Source organism: Rhipicephalus sanguineus, chromosome 9 (assembly GCF_013339695.2).
Source record: "Rhipicephalus sanguineus isolate Rsan-2018 chromosome 9, BIME_Rsan_1.4, whole genome shotgun sequence".
NCBI classification, from domain to species: Eukaryota; Metazoa; Arthropoda; class Arachnida; order Ixodida; family Ixodidae; genus Rhipicephalus; species Rhipicephalus sanguineus.
In genome coordinates this window covers 149,792,654-149,808,188 of record NC_051184.2, presented here as the reverse complement: position 1 = coordinate 149,808,188, position 15,535 = coordinate 149,792,654, and the positions used below count along the sequence as shown (strand labels likewise).

Sequence of the window (15,535 nt, the reverse complement as noted above, 5' to 3'; positions counted from 1 at the left end):
CAAAATCAAAGTTGGCCTTATGCATTTTCTAATGAAACCCCGCGTGTTTGGTACAGGAAAGGTGCCACGCTTTCCCTTTTTTTTTGCGTTCCGCGGATATCTCGCTTTCGACTCGCATCCGAAAATATTCGCCAAGCCCAGCGCATCCAATCACTCTCCTCCCGGATTCCGCCGCTCGATGCAGGAGCGGTGGTCGACAGGGAGCTTAACACACGCTACGCAAGGCGGCGCTGTCATCTATGTCCGGGGCGCTGTCGTGTCGATCGCCGGTCCGTGAGGGAAAGGTGGCTGTGCGGCTTCGTTTGAGCCACGTTTGTTGATAGCATCGAGTGCAAGATTGTGCGTCACGGAAATTCTCTTGTTTGGCTATTTGCGTGCTGTGCCTTGCGTGATTGTGTGCGACGCCCTCGGATTATAAAGCAGCGAAATGGGCGACCCGGATCGCATCCAACCACCAAGCATCGCCGTCGTCCACGGCGCGTCGGCTTCCTGGAGCTAACGGCATAGCGCCATGCACGGTCGGTGAGTGCGCTGCTTGTGAGCCGTGTTGATCCTGAAATCGGAAGTTTTGTTGCAGTTCTGTAGAGTACTAGGATTGGCTTCGACCTTTTCAGTCCCGCACCCGAAACGTCGACTGGGGCCGACTGGATGGTTGGACAGGTCAGCATCACATGACGAAAAACGGGAAAAACGCACTTTTTGGTCTCTGAAAGAATACTAAGCAGTTTGCATCCTGATCGAAATATATCGCCCCACTTGCAATTTCATAACAATTTTCGGGCTACATAGCTGAATTGACGTGTATCATTCCGCAACTATCACCGTATAACCACCAGCCAGTGGCGTAACCAGGGGGATGGGGGACACCGGGCCCGTGCCCCCCCTCCCCGCCGAAAATCTTTTTGCCATGGCACACAGAACACAAAGTGACACAGGACCACTTCTGCCTGTCCGGTCCCCACTTCTGATCAAGGTGGTGCCCCCCCCCCCCCCCCCCGAAAAAACTTTCTGCCTACGCCCCTGTAACCAGCACCTCAGAGCAAATGCTTTCGAGCTGCGTGCGCGGCGTCACTGACAGAGATAGTTGGAAAGGACCTGCGGAGCGAACTCTATCAGTTTTCGACTTCTGTAAGGTTTACATGTTTATTAGAGCACACATCGGAGCGAACAGCAAGCATTAATTATTTCGATGGGCAGCGGGGTGCAACCAAATGCTTAAAATGTGAATATCCTTGGTGAGGAATGAAAAGAGTAGAGAAGTACGAAGATAACCTACTCATCCGGTCTGCATACAGGGTCGGTACACACACGAGATGCTTCTCTCTCTGGTGCTGTCCGTTAGTGCTCCCCAATTTTTGCATTAAACGCCTTAGCTCTGAAAGGAGGAAAGAAGTGTTAATTTCAAGGGTTCGTTTTCTTTGTTATACACAATATTAATGAGCACTAACAGACAATAATGCCAAGGCAAGTATAGGGGATGTTTTTACTAGTAAATGTAAGGTAAATGTGAAGAAAGAAAAGTGGACGAAAAGATAGCTTGCCGCGGGAAGGGACCGAACCTGCGACCTTCGAATAACGCGCCCGATGCTCTACCAACTGAGCTACCGCGGCGGCCATCCCCCCGTCCACTTTATAGGGTATATATGTACATTTAAACGTGGGAGCGTCAGTCAGCGCCATATATACCCTATAAAGTGGACGGGGGGATGGCCGCCGCGGTAGCTCAGTTGGTAGAGCATCGGACGCGTTATTCGAAGGTCGCAGGTTCGGTCCCTGCTCGCGGCAAGCTATCTTTTCGTCCACTTTTCTTTCTTCACATTTACCTTACATTTACTAGTAAAAACATCCCCTATACTTTCCTTGGCATTATTGTCTGTTAGTGCTCATTAATATTAGTTCTGAAAAGGTGACACGATATGAAAGACCCCTGGGATGCTGTGAAGAGACTGCGTTTCTGACAGGTGTGTGGATGGTTCACCATGAAGCGGCTGCCATTGCTCTGCGTTTTTCTGCGAGAGACAGATGATGCACGGGGAGACAGACATAGGCGGAGCAGTTGCCGGCCAGGTCTGCCAGGCTGGCACTGTCGCAACATCACCACCAGCCCAAATGGCTGTTTTGCTGAAATGAGGACACTGCTGTCTAAGTACTCGGTTTAATTGAAAACGTGCAGAAACATCTGACATTGCAAGAAATAATAATAACTGTTGGGGTTTCAAGTCCCAATACCACTATATGTGAGACGCCGTAGTGAACGGCTCCGGAAATTTTGACCCCCTGGGGTTCTTTAACGCGCACCTCAGCACACGCGCTGTCATCAAAATGCGACCGGATTTCCATCGCGCGGGTCAGCCGTCAAGTACCATAACCACCGTGGCAATGCAAGGAAACAACAGTGTCATAATTAATGCCAGCGCACACTGTTTCGTAATTTGCGGCATTCCTACCATAATGTTTGGTTGTCAGTCGCAGCTTTTCTCTCTCTTTAAAGTTATCATGGAGTAGGACTACCGAGGCTGAACTAGGCGACATATGCTGACCAGAGAAACAGAGTGCTGTGTTACATGAAAAAAGTTCTGGTCCTGAGTATTTATATTTTCACCTATTGTAAAAACTTTCCTGCTCTGCTTACGCTCCTTACTTTCTGCGAGCGAAACCTCGCTTGGTTAATGCGGTAACGACAACACTTTGTTACACATTTTTAACCAGGGTGTCGGAACGAAATGTTTTTCGTTTCGGTTTTAGTTTCCTTCCACTGCAAAAAGTTCCGTTCCGTTTCTGTTCCGGATCAAAAAAAAAAAAAAAAGAACGTTCCGTAACGGTTCGTCACGGTTTTTTTGTATGCAAAAATTCGAAGTAAAGGTAATCATAAAAAACATTAGATGTGTGATGTAGTTACTTGCCCTCTTCTTAAGAAAGTTGGACAAGGGTAAAACACGTTCTTCAGTGGAGTGGAAGCAACTGTACGATGAATTCCTACCAAGTAGCACAAACCAGTATTAATTTCAGTCGTAGTATTTATTTTCTCAATAGACAAACACGAATTTTTTTAGTGGGCCCAATGCTTTGTGCCAAGGGAGTGAGCACGATGTCAAAAGCAGCACGTCATTGAGTGTACTTTCTGATGTCCGAGACCACTGTTCTGAAAAAAGTATCGCCAGGCCTGCGCGGAATATGCAGCACAGTCACAGCGAAAGCTGGAAGAGCGGCCTTTGTAGCGTCCATTGTAGAGTCTCTTGGGGCAACTAATACAAGTACACATGCAAGGTACCCACTACGCCATAAATCATCACAATTTTTCTGAAGTAGCGAAGTTCCCATTATGCCATTTTCGTCATTCTTCGGAGAATCGTGGTCCCGCTACACATCTGTAAGGCATTATGTGCACTTTGTGCTGTGGCTGATGATGATGAAGTATTATGGCTGAGCACTTTGCAGTGGGTGGGAAGCAGGGTTGCGGAATGGGCGCCTCCATTCCATTCCAATTGCATTCCGGGGAATTAGAACTTGTCGCAATTCTATTCCTTTCAATTCCTCGGAATGTAAAAACTTAGCCCATTCGAACACTGGGAATGGCCGGGCAGTTTAATTCCATTCCTGTAATTCCTCAAGGTAGGAAAGGCATCTTGATAGTTTTATCGAGTTAAGAATGAACGCCCCATAAAGCTGATGTCATCAGATGCATCAGGAACTGCAATAGTACTCAAAACACGTTACCAAGGCAGAGAGATAGTAGCTTGGTGACATATCTCGTGCAGTAAAACCACCCTACTAATTCCCATAGGGACAGTTCTCCCGCTAACTATAGTATTTGCATGGTCAGCTAGTTTGAACGAATGGTGGTGCTTTGATATTGTTTAAGCTTAAATGTGCTAATGGTACAATGACGCCATACCGTTTTCTTTTTTTTGCTGACAAAAGTAGTATTCAAGAAGGCTAAGCAGTTTTGCCACGCGTCTGGAGCGGTCGGGAATATGGAGAAAACTAAGATTTGGTTAATGGGGAAGAAAACCCTCTAGATCTGCTGGTAATAATTGGAACAGTGCACCGCTCGGGCACCTTGTGCCTTTGCATCGACTACGGACCGCTGGGCCGCACTGCTCGTCAACACTCAAGCTTGTCAAGCGCACCTCGCAAGCATGGATGTGGTGAGGAGAACTTTCTGTGTTCACCTGTGCGCAGGTATGCAATGTCTTCCTTGTCGCAAAGGTTATTTACGTGGGTCAGGTACTAAACTGCTCGCGAGATAAAGATCAAGCTGTGCATAGAGTATTCGCCCCTTTCGTGTGGGGGTATTAATGGGAACCGACGCGCAGAAATAATTTGTTTTCTTCGTTCTGTATCTGCTGGGATAGTTCATTTGATTGTACACTAACTTATGCCTCGGTTTGTAGTAGGCGCGTTGCTTAAAAATGTACCATGCTTGTAATTAGCCAAGCCATTTTAAAACTAATGTTTGAAGTTTGAAAAACAGGACCTTGACGAAAACGTGCTCTATTTTTGGAAGAAGACGTAATTCTATTCTCATTCCATTCCGTCCAAAAGGCGCTTAACTCCATTCTCATTCCATTCCTCCAAGCGTTGTCCCCATTCAATTCCGGGATGGGGAAATTTGGAATGATTCCGGATTCATTTCAATTCTGGTGGGGCAACTCCGTAACACTGGTGGGAAGCATTAAAATAGGGCTTAAAATCTCCCTTCATTGGAGGGGGGCGGGGCCTCAGAGGGCGGCAACCTATATAAATACATACACACGTACATACAGCGCCTCCTTAAAAAATGGAAGGGGGGCCGGGCCCCTCCGAGCTCCCCCTGACTTTAGGCCCTGAATTAAAGTACACACTCTTTGCGGTATTAGCATTGTCCGATGACTGGATGTTATTTTCCTATTCTGCCACGCTATATTACATATGTTACCGCAATTCCTTGCCCGGCATGACGCCCGTAGGGAGTGTTTTTGTGAAGGAGTTACAAGCACCAGCGTGGCACTCTGGTCGAAGACCCGACTGCCACACAGAGGGCGCGGGTTAAAATCCCATCCGATCCTAGAAATTCGTTTCTCATTTAATTATTTCTTATATCGCACGATAGCGGTCACGGACACCGGCGGCGGCGGACAACTATGGTGCCAAAGTCAGCTGTTGTGATCTCATAACAGCTTCCGCTGTAACAAACTTAAGCGCCGACAATGCCCTCTTCACTTTGGCCTGCGCGACAGGCGCGCGAAAGTCAACTTGCGTTAATATAAACATCTCTGGTTGCCACTGTTTTCGTTTTTCGCACAATTTCAACATATCTTTGCTTCGGAATTCCTGCCTGAGGTACGCGCTAATTTTGTACCCTGAGATGTGCATAACTGTTCACGTTGCATGAGCTTACTTCTTCCGGATTGCGAAGTTTTCTCGTGAACCGAAAAACGATTGAAAAAATTTCGGTTTCACTCCGGAACGAAATAATCGATAAAGTTTCGGTTACGTTTTCGTTCCGGTCAAAAATATCGTTTTTTTCGTTTTTCCTTCCCGGTTTTCGTTCCGTTCCGACACCCTGTTTTTAACCAGTTCGAATGTTTCAACATGTTCATGCTGGCGCGCTTTACAAAATAGAAATGTTCAAGTATTGGAAGGTCTTTTATTCTGGCGTGAAGCGTAGGGCCAAGCATTCGATAGAAATATTTGCGAACGCTGAATTTTGTGAATATAGGTTTGCAAATTAGGCGTCGCTATGGTTCACGCAAGCAGGTTGGCAGTTCACGCTCTCGGTTCCGCATTTGTTCCTGGTTTCTGTTTTTGTATAATCGTGGAGCGTTGTTGTAATACAGACGAACCCGCACATATCGAACTCGCAAAAAAGAAAAAAGAGAAAAAAAAACAGGACTTAATTCGATATGCTCAATAATTTGATATACAACTTTTAATGTAATTATTGCATTTGCGGAGCAAATTTCGGTGGCATGTTGGCTTCAGGGCACAGCCTACTAATAACGTGAGGAAGACGTCTTTGCTGCAATACGTGGCTTTCTTTCTTGCGATAGCAATTATATGGCCACTCTCGACGGGCTTTTGCCGTCGCCGTCATGTTCCGTATAAAGTAAAAATTGATAACATCCCACCGTGCATCGTATGTCCTACCCGCGGGTAAACGCGTGGGAGCCGCGGCAATGGAGAGGTCTGGTCAAATTGACCGGTCCATCTCCGTCGCACGGAGGGCGCATGCGATAACATCCCCCTTCGTGTTAGACCTGCCGTCGAATGCTCAAGCAGAGAGGAAACGTCCCGCCCGTCTTGAACGAGCGTGAAGGGAAGCGGGGGGCTCGAGAAGCAGCTGTGAACTTTGATTCTAAGGGCGCGGTCGCGATCGCTAACGCTTGCGCTATCTCGGCAGGCATTAACGGTCGGCTCGTATACCCTTCTGCGTGCTGCGCTCTCAACGCCAACAGACTCTGCGAAAAGAGCATCTTTCCCTGGAGCTGCCTTATTCTCTTACACCAGCACTTTGTAGAGTTACGGAATATCGGATCCAAAGAGTTAGCTGCCAGCGTTACTTCGTATAGTAGTACAATTGTTGCTATCGCATCCAATGCTTCGCCCTTGCGATGAAACTGTGATTTCATGTTTTATATTTTTCCGCGGTTTGTAGTTAGGGATGCGAAGTTAATGCAGGGTCGCGCAATACGCGAGAAATTACGGTATGAATGAAAATAGCGTTTCAAAATCTTCATACGCAGCTCTGCGTACACGTCGGTTGCCGGGAGCGTGTAGGGTGTCTTCGTCCTAATGTCGGCCTTGTTCTTCAATACCTTACTTGGGACGTCAATGTTCGACTGTACTGATTATCGCGAGCTTTGGGGAGAACAGCAGCTTCTTCTGTTTTACGGTATCTATCGCGTAAACAAAACGAGCGGAGAAACGAACCGCGACCCCGAACGATGTGCCGGCGGAGCAACGACGCGGAATCATGTTGGCGGAAAGCACGTGATGGGAAGCGGTAGTCTCTACACGCTCCGCGCAGCGTCGTCCTAATCACACCGCCCGGTGTCCCAAATGCACGCGGGACAGTCCTCTTACGTGAGCCAGAAGTTTGTCAGGGATAGAGTGCCTCGATGCGCGCGCCCTCGCTTAGAGTGGTGTCAGCTTTTGAAAGGGCCGGTGTCGCCTCCTCGGCCTTGGCGACAGCGTGGCCGCCATCTTGAATCTCCCGCCCGGTCACTTGTGCGTGGCACGCGCGCTGTTTTTAGTTCGGTGCTCGTTTCCCTTCAGTTTTATGTGCTCGCTACCGTCACCATGGCTGGGTGTTGCGTGCCGCAGTGCACAGAGCGCAATCATTCCAGAAACGCTGGGAGCTGCATCGTTTTAGAAGATACGCGGTTTCTATGGACAGCAAAAATCAAACGTGACAAGCGGCATCCGAAGAACACATTATGCACATGCAGCGTAAATTTCCGGCCGGTATTTCGAATGCACATGCAAGGATAACTTCTACCGGTGTTAACCTTGCGTAATAAATGGACACACTGATATCAGCTACATGCTTAAAATGCTTTGGTTCACGTGTGCATGAATCCTGCATTTTTCTTCGCAACCATTCTTTACTGCACTTGGTTGGTGCTGTGTCTGCCTTTGATTTTTGCTTTCGCTTTTTTGTGATTTGAAATGTATCATGGAATATAATATGCGTGTCTGTCTGCAGATGAGATCCTTCTTTTTTCCTAATAATATTTATTTGTGAGAATTCACGTCTCAAGAACCCCGATATGATCATGAGAGGCGCCGTATATAGTGGAAGGCTCCCGAAATTTTGACCATCTGTTGTTCTTTAACTTACACCTAAACCTAAGTACGCGGATCTCTGTCATTTAACCTCCATTGAAATGGGGCCGCTGCGGCCGGGATTCGATCCTGCAACCTTCGGGTCACCAGTCAAGCGCCATAACTAAAACCGCGGCGGGTTCTTGTTTTTTATATTCCTTTCCGTGTTTCAAGTACGCCTTCTGTGCTGGTCTGATGCTCATGTATGTATGTGTGCAGTTAAATGTTTTTATCCTTCCCTGTTTGTGTGTTTCAAGGTTACATTTTCGTCCTGTCTTAAATAATTACGCAGTTCGTGTTTTGTTAATCATTTACGATCACTGTGAATCGACTAGGGGCAGTTGTGTTTTATTGTGTAATTTGCGTTTTATTTGCGTAATTGCTTCTGTCAGCACAGCATTAATGCGCACAAATAAATGGCCTGTACACTGGATAATAACGCGCGCGCGCACACACACACACACACACACACACACACACACACACACACACACACACACACACACACACACACACACACACACACACACACACACACACACACACACACACACACACACACACACACGCGCGCGCGCACGCACACATTCAGTATTTTATTTCTTTAAGCAAGCACCCTGAAGGCTCATACAAGAACGCGCACACAAACAGTTCTCGCGAAGCGTCTATACAAAGTAGACGCATGAAAACAAGAAGACCGGGAAGCATTGTGTACAGTAGACACGCTATGTCAGTAAAAAAATACAAGAAACAAAGTCAAGTTGTACAATGAGTACGTCATGGAAAACCAGTTAATGAAATAAAAACTCACAGGCTCCCTTATGCGTTCGCTTAAGGGGGCTCGAAAGCGAAAGCCATCTTCTTCTTCTCAGTTTTTTGCGCACAAAGCGCGGTTTTGCATTGCCTCCAAGATCGGAGGCACCTTACCTGGTTTTGCACTGCTTCCGTGATCTGCCCACTTTTGACCAAGCTACGATGTCATGTGATAACGGCATCATATGACGTCACGTCAAAATTTGTGAAGCCATGATGACGTCATTTGGTGACGTCATCACGTGACGATGATTTTTTGCATCCCTCGTCCCCAACGTTGTGGTACGCTGACGCCGTAGACGCGGGACGCCGACGGTCAAATTTCGCGTTTGATGAGGTATTTAAGGCTTTCGTCTTAAAAAATACGTCCGCCACGGTGGTATAGTGGTGACGGAGCTCGGCTGCTGACCCGAAAGGCACGGGTTCGACCCCGGCCGCGGAGGTCGCGTTTAGGTGGAGGCGAAATGCTAGAGGCCCGTGTACTGTGCGATGTCAGTGCAGGTTAAGGAACACCAGATGGCCAAAATTCATGGAGCCCTCCACTACGGCGTGCCTCATAATCTTATCAAGGTTCTGGCAAGTAAAACGCCAGATATTATTATTAATAAAAGAGACAAATAAACGACGCCGTGCATCTGCCGCACAAAGTGTAAAACAGTATTTGAAACACTCAATAATTTTGGCAAGCGAGAAAACCTGCAGATACAGAAAAAGAAACTACAGATACAAAAAGAAGGAAAAGCGCACTGATACTGTGCGCATGCAAAGTTTTACGGCATACTACTCAACAACGTATTCATCGTTTTGATAAGGACTCAAGGTGCAACTCGAGTGCCGATACAGTAGCGGCTACAGATTGTGAGCAAGAAATGTCAGCAATAATAATGACAAAGAAGCTTTCGTTTCATTTTAGCATGATATTCGCACCATACTGCCCCTCGGCCCTTTATTCTGTGTTCAATATGTATGATGCCATTTATAATAAAGGAGTAAATTGTTTGCAAACTTAGCAAAATGAGCCACCTTAATCGCGCTTAGGTAGCTTCACAACACTAAATTGTGTGTGTTCAGATACAGATACTGCTGCTGCTGACATGTATACAAATACTTTAAACGATTATTTGTGTATTTGCAATGCAGAGCTTACGAGAAAATTAAGTAAGGCTTTAGACTGTCCTTTTTGGGCGTAAGGAAGAGGATTCGTTTTCAACATAACAGAGTCTACGTCTACCTCTAGCGCATAACACATGCACAGGCCGTCAGCTTACATGAACTACATGCTTCCTTAATGAACATTTAGGCAACAACAGCAATAAAAGCTGCCCAAGCTTCAAAAAAGAAAAGAAAAAGAGAAAGCTCACTAGCGTGTACTTATTTCCGGACGTATCCGCGCACCGCAAGCGCTTTGTGTAGCGCGTTTCGCATGCTGCCGAGCTGCGGCGGGATTCGCAATGGCGGCCGTCGTAGCAGACGACGCGCCTGTCCTCACCCTCAGCGGAGCGCGCGGGCATCAAGGCACCCTAGTCAGGGAAAGCTTTGTTAGACGTAGCCGTAGATTTTTCTATGCACTGACGTTGAAGCATTATCGTGATCGAAGATAGTTGGATATAAAGGATTTACCAAAGTTCAATATAGTCAGGTTCGACTGCATCTTCGCCCTGCGTCCCTTGTCTTGCGAGTTTTCTGAGTACCAGTATGATCTATCTATCTATCTATCTATCTATCTATCTATCTATCTATCTATCTATCTATCTATCTATCTATCTATCTATCTATCTATCTATCTATCTATCTATCTATCTATCTATCTATCTATCTATCTATATCTGTCTGTCTGTCTATCTGTCTGTCTGTCTATCTATCTATCTATCTATCTATCTATCTATCTATCTATCTATCTATCTATCTATCTATCTATCTATCTATCTATCTATCTATCTATCTATCTATCTATCTATCTGTCTATCTGTCTGTCTGTCTGTCTGTCTGTCTGTCTGTCTGTCTGTCTGTCTGTCTGTCTGTCTGTCTATCTATCTATCTATCTATCTATCTATCTATCTATCTATCTATCTATCTATCTATCTATCTATCTATCTATCTATCTATCTATCTATCCACTCCTAATGGTCGCTTGATACAAAATACAAAAAAGCACATCTTTTTCTGACCTCCAACCTCACCGATGCGCGTTCTTCGTCTCGATCGTTCACTCTCCTGAGCCCAGCAAGATGAGAGGTTGAGATCGTGCCGATATGTCCTCAAGAGCTCTGCTCACCAAGTCGTCCTTCGGGCGTTATATACAATAGAATCCCCGGGACCGCTGCCACCAAAATGTAACGGTCACTTAATACACACAAGCAATATGCACAAAAATATTTCAACGCGATAGCGTTAAACGGGTCGTTTCCGCTGTCGGCGTCGTTGTTTGTTAGCGAAAAATTTGCGTCGCCCATGAGCAAAAATTCGAGGTAGATGCAAATAAAGAAATAATAAAAAACGCCAGGCCTGCGTGGAAAGCGCAGCACAGTCACAGCGAAAGGTCGAAGAGCGGCATTTGTAGAGCCCGTTGTAAACTCTCTTGGGGCTACTAATACAAGTACACTAGCAAGGCAGCCACTACGCCATAAATCAAAATATTTGTGAAGTTTAGAAGCACCTACAAAGCCATTATTCGTAATACTGCGCAGAAGCGAGGTTTCAGCTACATATCTGTAATGCATTATGTGCACTTTGTTTACGTGACGACTGTTGACGATGAAGAATTGTGGCTCAGCCCTTTGTAATAGGGTGGAAGCTTTAAACGACTCACTAGTTACGTAATTCGCATTGTGTGACGCCCGGTCGCTATTTCACTTTGCCACCATGCAATATAACAAACATTGACGTGAGAAAGAGACAGAGATAAGGGGAAAGAACTTTATTGAGACCCTGAGGAAAAGGATCATGGGCTTATTGGCTTCCTTGGCAACCAATGCAAGTGCACTTGCGAGGAACCCACTACGCTATAAATCATCATAATTTCTTTGAAGTAGGGAAGCAGCCATTATGCCACTTTTCTTCATTCAACGGATAGCCGTGGTACCCGTTAAAAACATGTAAGGCATTATGCGCACTTTGTTGGTGTTGTGCCTGATGACGATGAATAATTATTGCAGAGTCCTTTGTAATGGGTTGGAAGCATCCAACAGCCCACTCGTTGCGCATTTCGCATTGTGTGACGCCTGGTTACAGAATTCGCGTTCTGTGATGCGTGGTTGTTATTTCACTGTTCTAACACACTTAATTTCACTGTTCTAACACACTTAATGTGGTTCCTTACAGACATGAAGCCTGTATAGCGTCTTTTTGCAAGGCAGTTTCAAGCACCGGCATGGCTCAGAGGTAGAACACTGGGCTCCCACGCAGAGGGCCCAGGCTCGAACCCCGTTCCATACTGGATTTTTTTCTTATTTCTTTGTTTTTTCTTTTTTCGAACGATAGTGGTTACGGGCACCGGCAGCGGCGGACAACTACGGCGCCAAAAACGGCCGTTGAAATGATCTCATAACAGCTTTCGCTGTAAAAATTGCGGTTCTGCGACCCCTCGCTCCGTGGCGCGATGTGTTTAGCGCTCGGCCACACGCATGCATTTTCTAGAATACTAACCGCGAGCTATTTATATATCCCATTTACCGTTGGTGCTACGCACATCTCAAAGGTGCTTCAGCGTGGCAGAGGCTTGACCATCACCCGCGGGATGGCGCAAGGTGCCCACGGGAGCGCGTTAAACCAGTGTTCTTCAATCATACCAGTTGAACGCCACCTATAAAAAAAAGTTATGCCTAGGACGTCGCTAGCTTTGCCATATAGAGCCTCCTGCCGGCGCGCAATCTCGGAGGTCATGCTTTCGGCCGCGTGTCCCGACCAGACGCCTTGGGAAAGCTCTCCCCACCGTACTGGTGAGTCACTTGACATGGCCTGTGCGTGTTTACAAGGAGCGACCGCCAGAGGCGCTCGTCTATGTACCGGATGGGGAGGGTGAAATGCGAGGGTAAGACAGCGCTTTTGTGGATCACGTCTCAGGCATAGTATTTTCAGGGGGGCGTTGACCAGTTGCGAAACTCCCCATAGGCTCCATGTATCAAAATTCGAAATCACCATTGGCTGAAATCGCGGGGTCTGCTGAGTGTGGCGTCATCACTTGACCCAAAAATAAACTAATAAGCGCTACATACAACGTTGCGCAGCCGTGAGCGCCGCCGCGTATTGCCAAACAGCATGGCAGCGCGTAGAGCAGCGGCGTGTTTGTGTTTTTTATTGCTGCGCCCAGATGACGCGACAATCGACAAGCCCCCGTGGAATCGACCATTGGCATGTCGGAGTTTTAGAACGCAGTTTCCCAGATGGCATGATTGAAGAACTCTTCTTTGAACGGCATCGCCACGCCCTGTTTCGTAGCGCCGCATGCATGGATAAAGCATGTTCTTATTCATTGTGGAGATATCCACCCAGGTGTATGCTTGGGCGCGAGCCCACATGATGCCTTGGGTTTTAGGGACAACAATGGAAAGCTGAACAAGCCTGCGATAGAAGTAACTAAGAGACGATTAGAGTATTGGTGGCAGAAAACTAGAGAGAAAGGACAAAAATAAATATTGGGAAAATAATAGTAATAATACGTGGGGTTTAACGTCCCAAAACCACGATATGGTTATTAGAGAGAGACGCCGTAGTGGAGGGCTCCGGAAATTTCGACCACGTGGTGTTCTTTAACGTGCACCTAACTTAAGTACACGGGCCTCAAACATTTTCGCCTCCATCGAAAATGCAGCCGCCGCGGCTGAGATTCGATCCCGCGACCTTCAACTCAGCAGTCGAGCGCCATAACCACTAGACCACCAGTGGGAAAAGTAAGGAAATTCTGCCGTAAGGGGCATAGAACTAGGCTGTGAACTGAGATCATCACAAACTGAGAGAAATGAGAATAGACGAGGAAGGGATTAAAAGCTTGGGTAGTGATCATAAACGAATAACATTACAAATGGGATATAAAACTGGAAATGAGAGCATAGAATAAAAGTCTGGCACCTCGTATTTAAATGACAAACAAATAATAAATATAGCCACAAGAGTCGAGGAAGAAGTAGGCAAAATACCAGGCAAGGACTGGGAGTACAGTGAGCAATTAGATCTAATGATGAAAGAGATTGGGAGAGAGAAGAAAACTATTTGCTGGAAAGGAAAGAGGAAGCCAAAAAGTTGGTGGAACAAGGAAATCCGGGAAGCGATCGAGAAGCGGCGTGAAGAGAGGGGCAAAAAAGGACAAGCGACCGCAGGACGAAGTCAACGAAATATGGGAAATATATCTAGAGAAAAAATCCATTGTACAGAAATTGGTCGAGGCAAAAATTAAAGGGGAAAGTGAACGCTGGGTGACAGAGATTCACGAAAAAAAGGAGGCCGCACCTAGGATATTTTGGAGCCACATAAAGGCGCTGGGTAGGAAGTCTGTCACAACGCAACAACATATTCTCGATGAAGGAGGAAATCAATTGGAAGGGTACAAAGCGCTAGGTTACATTCGAAAGGTAACAGCCAATTCGTTTAAAAAGAGCGTCCAGGGGATTTCCCCGGTGAGTAAAAGTGTGGCGGAGAGAGCAACCGAGGAAGAGCTAGTGCTGGAGAACTTCAATTGGAAAAAGGCTGAAGGAAAAATTCCAAAGCGCACTGCCGCGGGTTTAGATGGGATTCCCGTTAGCCTCATTAACGAACTAGGAAATAGCACTAAAGAAGCACTGCTGAAAGCTGTAGAAAAATGCTTAAAGGACAGGCAAATACCGGATAGTTGGCGAAAAGGTAGAATGAACTTAATCTATAAAGGCAAGGGAGAAAAGGATAACATTCGCTCGTATAGACCACTAACCATTACATCGGTACTATACAGGTTGGCGATGCAAGCAGTAAAAATGAAAATAGAAAAGTGGGCAGAACACAACGATATTTTGGGACTACTCCAGAATGGATTTCGAGTCGACAGGCGGTTAGACGATAACCTGTTTGTTCTCACTCAGTGTATAGAAATATCTAAAATAGAAAATAGGCCCTTGTACATGGCTTTTCTAGACATCACTTGGGCGTACGACAACGTTAACCAGGAAATTTTGTGGGATATATTGAAAGGAATGGGCATAGGCGACGACTGTATACAGCTTTTGAGGGAGATATACGGAGAAAATACAGTTTACATATAATGGTAAGGAATGAGTAGCAAAGAGAACGTTGAGATTAGCAAGGGGCTGAGACAGGGATGTCCTTTGTCCCCGCTGTTATTCATGCTGTACATGGTGAATATGGAAAAAGCGCCAGAAGGTAGCAACTTTGGTTTTAATCTGTCACACAAACAGGGCGGCGTGATGATTGAGCAGAAGCTTCCAGGATTATTTTATGCTGACGATATTGTCTTATTTGCTGACAGTCGAGAGGATTAACAGCAGCTGGCGGATATCTGCGCAAGGGAAGGGGAAGCTCTAGGACTAGGATTTAGTGTAACAAAATGTGGATTGATGGTATTCAATGACCCTTGTGATCAGGCTGTGTCAATACGGGGCCAAGAAATACCGAGGGTGAGCGAATACAAGTACCTCGGAGTATGGATAAATGAGGGTGACAGGTACATGGAGGTACAGGAAAAAGCCTCAGCAGCAAAAGGAAAGAGAAATGCTGCAATAATGAAGCACAGAGCATTGTGGGGATACAATAGGTACGAGGTGCTTCGAGGTCTGTGGAAAGGTGTAATGGTTCCGGGGCTTACTTTTGGGAACTCAGTGGTGTGCATGAGGGCAGATGTGCAATCGGGAATGGATATAAATCAAGGGACTGTGGGACGCCTCGCGTTGGGTGCTCACGGGAAGACGACAAATGAGGCTGTAAAGGGCGA

At 46.4% G+C, this 15,535-nt stretch overlaps 1 protein-coding gene across 1 annotated transcript in view; it reads left to right on the top strand.

Annotated features, from left to right (window-relative positions):
• The first annotated feature begins 235 nt into the window (after positions 1-235).
• Positions 236-15,535, top strand: part of LOC119404005 (arrestin domain-containing protein 3) — a 518,482-nt gene continuing 503,182 nt past the window's right edge. The window contains exon 1 of the mRNA XM_037670636.2: positions 236-522. The gene's annotated coding sequence lies outside the window, so the exon portion shown is untranslated. The remainder of the gene's footprint in view (positions 523-15,535) is intronic.